General features: G+C 34.4%; 1 protein-coding gene across 3 annotated transcripts in view; it reads left to right on the top strand.

Moving 5' to 3' along the window:
- LOC128251080 (probable serine/threonine-protein kinase DDB_G0282963) overlaps nucleotides 1-5,847 on the top strand; it is a 332,943-nt gene that overhangs the window by 173,603 nt on the left and 153,493 nt on the right. The window contains exon 1 of one of the 3 annotated variants that reach the window (XM_052977438.1): nucleotides 5,240-5,511. The exons of the other annotated variants lie outside the window; for them this stretch is intronic. The gene's annotated coding sequence lies outside the window, so the exon portion shown is untranslated. Of the gene's footprint in view, nucleotides 1-5,239; nucleotides 5,512-5,847 lie in introns of those variants that run through there. 3 annotated transcript variants of the gene reach the window in all.

Below are 5,847 nucleotides of genomic sequence, written 5' to 3'. Positions count from 1 at the left end.
TATCATTTGAGTTCAATTTGAAATAAAAATAAGATTCCAACCCCAAGTGTTTACCGGTTCGCTCCCAGTTAGGTATTCAAAATAGGTTATTCAACAGTAAATATATAAATCCAATAGAATTCTTATAAGATAAGAATTTCGAGATGTATTCCATTGGATAGTTCTGAATACATTACCATAACCATATAGGTTTTCTCTAGTATATAATATCAACAATAATAATAAGAATTATTACTTAGTTGCATTGCGTTACCTTTAATTCTTTATATATATATATATATATATATATATATACACACACACATACAGCTTTACATAGGCCTACATATGTCTCAGCAGCATCGATTAATAATCGTTGCAATTGCAACCTTACAATAATACCGGCGCATTTTCTTCAGAGTGTTTACTTAATATCTTTCGATTTAAGTTTTTAAAGTTTTTCGGTTATCTACTTTGTGTTGTATGATGTAGAGTTGACCGTTAAGTTAGACGCGAACATTCTCCAATACAGTTTTTGATTGGATAATCACATGTAGTCCTTTATTTCAAAACGTTCTGTTTAAATGTTTATTATTCATTTTTACTGGTAAAATGTGAATTTCCTCATAAACTGATCTATTAAAGAGAGAAACAAAGATGATACCATCAATTGCGAATTAATTTCTACTACCAAAGCATACAGACCTAGAACTAAAATATGTGGGTTACGTTTAGAAGAATTTTATCAGATTTTTACATCCAATTGTAATGTAATAAATTCTAGATAGGAACAGGCTGTAAGATGCTTGCGCGTGAGGAAATTCACAAGGAATGCATATGTGGGTGCCAAAGTAGAGGCCGAAAGATATTTAGGTTATGTATACGATCAACTGTACCCTACTGTGTATATCACTTAGCCCTGAAGCTAATCAAGAATCGCACATTGTACTAAATGCAGCAATGGTTATAGAATCATGAGGGCGCACATCCTGTTGACATTTGGGTGTTTTTGAAAGTTTTGGTTCATGTATTCACCTGATAAAAATGTTTTTTTATTGTTTTTCTAATGATATAATGTCTCCATTAATCAATTAAAAATTCGTTGGAAACAGCTGTAGTGAATTGACACATTATGTGTTGTTACACACACATACACACGCGCGCGCACACGCACGCACGCACGCACGCACGCACGCACACACACTGATTTATTAAAATTATCTCGGCCTCCAATGGATGTGTCAAAATTACAAGATGACAAATGAGAATAGCTCCAAATGAAAACGAAAATTAATCTCAAGAATCAAAAATTTCTAAAGCTGATATGCTATTAAGGAAAAGGACCAGTTTAATGTCTGGATACAAGACGACAGTCGTGGAAACATATTTTAATCGCAAAGGGTATCATCAACATGCCAGTTGCCCTAAATATATTTGTGTGACTGTTTTATATAAGTATTTTTCGGGCTTCCATCACATTTCCACCAACATTTTTTCCAAAAGGTATTATTGAGCTGAGGTATTGGCGCTGTATATATATATATTCATATGCATACATATACATACGTGTGTGTGTACGCGTGTAGCTGTGTATGTACGCATGTATGTGTGCCTATGTTGTTTGGCATTTACAATGTTATATAAATCTGTGAGAAGGAATTAAAGGAACTAAGTGAAAAGGAACCAAAAGAAGTAAAGGAGCTGACTGAGAAGAATCGATTATAGTTGTTGGAAAGAGAGGGAGAGAGAGAAGGAGAGAGAGAGAGATAGAGAGAGAAAGAGAGAGAAAGAGAGAGAGAGAGAGAGAGAGAGAGAGAGAGAGAAACACGTTTGAAATGTAGCAATACTTTTTGATTGAACTCCCAATTCTCATAACGTTGCTAGCATGCTACAGACAAGAGCATTTCTTCCCGACAACTCGTCTTATACTTTCCCTGTATAATTTAAGCACAATCATGCCTTTTGCTTATTCGATATAAGAGATGTCGTATAAGAAATCTCATTAACCATTGCACATGAGATAAGTAAGTGTCATGCAAATAATCTTTTCAACAAGTTATGAAGTCTCTAAAGGAGAATCCAAATTTCAAATAGAGTTCTGAACGAATAAAGCACAAACAGCGCATTGCCACAAATATTCTATTGATGTCATATATTCTGATAAATATTTGTATCCAGAAATATTCATATATTGAATATATGGATTGAGTCATAAATATAGCGAGCGATAGCAGTTTAAATATATAGGTAAAGTTTAAAATGTGCATATACATCTATGTATAAATGTATTCAAGTGTCATAGATCAATATATTTAGAGACACCAGTGCATATAGATAACATGGATAAACAAAATACAATAGGCCTAGTGAAACGCAGATATACAGAAATAGATGAATCGAGCGATGCATACGCAGAGATATTTATAATGCTAGAGAGAAAGAGAGATGCATATAGTGGTATATTACTTCTGAGGAAGGACGAATTTGTAATGCATCCCCAGCGGGAAATAAATCGGATTTTGTTCGATGTGTTAATAATAATAATAGAAACGACAACAATAACTACAAAAAAAAACATAGCAATAGCAACTACGAATACAATAATAATATCATCATCATCACCGTCAACGCAACCACCATCACTACTACTACTCCTACTACTACTACTACTACTACTACTACTACTACTACTACTACTGTTGCTGCTGCTACTGCTGTTGCGGTTGCCGGTGATGATGATACTACTACAACTACTATTGATAATACCACCACCGCCGCCACCACCACTACCACCACCACCACCACCACCACCACTACCACCACCACCAACAGCAACAACAAAAACAACAACAACATTAATGATAGTAATAATAGCTCCGAGCTAAGTAACAACATGGACGTCCAGTAAGAAGCTCTCTCCACAAAACAAGCTTCATCCAATAGCATCGGTGCAATGGAAGGAAAAGGAAAACTTCGCGACAACTATGGGAAAAGTGCTGTTAAAGCAAAGGAACTAAAAAATCGGAAAGATTTTTGTTACATACGGTGTATTTACTTTCTTAAATGAGTGATGTCTCAACGTGACATAGGCAAGACGTCAAAGCCAGCATCAGAAACTCTGGAAAAACACACAGAGGAATGGAAGAGATCTGGAAGAAGACATAGAGCAACAAAAAAGAATATAACGGGAGAACGGATAGAATGTGAGAAAGTGAGGCTGGATGAAGTTGAAGAGCAGAAATGAGAGGCAATAAGAATAGAAGAACTGAGATGTGTTCTTAGAAAGTCTCACAAATGGAGAACCCCAGGATTGCACCGGATCCCTAACTTCTGGCCGAATTGTTTAACAGAATTACACCAATATTTTGCTGCATCCCTAACTAATGTCATTCAGAACCCAGAGCAAATACCTGCCTGGCTGACCGAAGGAACAACGTACCTTCAACCAATAACTGAAGACACGAGCTTTACCCACAAGAAAGCTGTAAATACCTGGGGATAAACGGAGATGGTATACAATATGTTGCTATGAAGGAAAAAATATGAAAGGAGTATTACAAAAGAATACGACATATACCAGTTCGACATATACCAGTTCGGCATATACCAGTTCGTGACAATTATCATTATTGAGTGAGAGAACAGTGCATGACATCAGTAACACTGGGGTACAAATATACGAAGCCTAATATACACATCATGACTAAATGTTTCATAAGGGTACACCAGGCACATGCATCACAACCTTATGTGCGTAACATGGTGATCTCATATCAAGATAAACAACACATGATCTTGCAAGTGGGAACCAGTTAGAATTTTCTTCAGGTCGAATAGACCAGACCATCCTGCTCAAAAGGTCTTTGAATAAACGTTGTTTAAGAATGATAAACGAAACACCCATGTTTCCAGAGGTGAATCATTGAAACCGCAAAGAATTCCTCTCAACACATGGCGGTGATGCTCCCCCACTACTTCTGCTCGTGATCATAGATACACATATCGTAAGTCACCAAGGTACAGGCTTAACTAGTTGAGGTCAAACAACTGACAGGCATATCTGTGATACTGAGCAAAATATTTGCTGTAGCCCATCTTTTATACCAAGACAAAACAATGTACATGATAACACTTCTATTCAGTTAAGATCAAAAGCTATGGCAGCCAATGTCTGGTACTGCATCAAGGCATCCTATTATTATTATTATTATTATTATTATTGTTGTTGTTGCTGTTGTTGCTGTTGTTGTTGTTGTTGTTGTTGTTGTTGCTGTTGTTGTTGTTGTTGTTGTTGTTGTTGTTGTTGTTATTATTATTATTATTATTATTATTATTATTATTATTATTATTATTATTATTATTATTATTATTATTCGAAATGCTTAGCGCTACGTTCTAAGTTCAAATTCCGCCGAGGCTGACTTTGCCTTTCATACATTCGAGGTCGATAAATTAATTACCAGTGAAACACATATTTTTTAGGCCTTGTGCCTATAATAGAAAAGATTATTGTTATTATTGTTATTATTATGATTATTATTATTATTATTATTATTATTATTATTATTACTATTATTATTATTATTATTATTATTATTATTATTATTATTATTATTATTATTATTATTATTATTAAGGCGGCGAGCAGGCAGAATCGTTACCACGCCGAGCGAAATGCTTTGCGGCATTTCGTCTGCCGCTACGTTCTGAGGTCAACTTTGCCTTTCTTTCTTTCGGGGTCGATGAATTAAGTTCCAGTGAAATTCTGGGTTCATATCTTCCCACAAAATGGCGGCTCCTGTGGCAAAATTTGAAACCATTATTATTGTTATCATGATTATGATCATGGTCATAATCATCATGATCATCATGATCATGATCATCATCATTACAAATATCGCTTAAAGTTATTTGTATTGTAATTATAATTTGTAACGATAGCTAGCATCATCCTCATCAACAGTAACTGCATCAATAGCAACACCATCACCGCCACTACCACTGCCATCATCATCGCCATCATCTTTATCATCACCATCATCATCAGTAGCAAAAATAACATCGTCAATATAATCTCCACCAACTTCACCGTCGTGGTCCTAATAATTATAAGTATATTATGAGCTCGATGATCCTCATCATTAGTAAAAGTTAATCCGCTGATAAGATAATAAAGACTTACCAACTCATTGTCAATCAGCTTATAGTAAATAGCTAGCTTCAATATTTTTCCCCAGCCATTGGTCATATACGCCGTTGTAACCACAATGTTTTCTGTTCGCTTTTTCTCTTTTTCATCGTTTTGTATTATATAGACATAGTGAACTGTGTCCGCGTCCTGCAAGAATTACAACAAAATGCTATATTAATTATATATACATATATATATTGAATCTAGAAATAATTCAAATATAACTGCGTATAATTACAATCTGAAAAGGGAAAAACCCTCGCAAGTGCAGTATAATTATTCTAAAAACCTAACTTACAAACTTATATTGGGAAAAAATATTTGTTCTTACAAAATGTGAGGTATGTATTTTTTTCTAATTTAGGCGTTGTTTCTTTTTATCTAACTTTCATTCATATCCACGTTCTTGGTATATCTTTTGTAAACCAAACTTCAAATCTATATTCTTTTATTTATTACATTGTTTTCGTTAACAACAGCCATCTCCTTGGAAAAAAATGATATGCATGACAATTATTCTTAAAAAATAGAGAAGCCCCACTTTAAATTAAATAGCCTTTGTATTATATTATAGTCATTTAACTAATTTATTAAATGAGTTCATCTCTGAAAGTTATAATTTATTTACCTGGAAAACCCGTTCCATAGCAAATGTTTCTTAGGAACTCATTGTCTCC

The sequence above is a fragment of the Octopus bimaculoides genome, chromosome 2 (assembly GCF_001194135.2).
Source record: "Octopus bimaculoides isolate UCB-OBI-ISO-001 chromosome 2, ASM119413v2, whole genome shotgun sequence".
In the NCBI taxonomy this organism is placed as follows: domain Eukaryota; kingdom Metazoa; phylum Mollusca; class Cephalopoda; order Octopoda; family Octopodidae; genus Octopus; species Octopus bimaculoides.
Note: the sequence above shows the minus strand (reverse complement) of the source record. Positions and strands in the feature narration are given on the sequence as shown.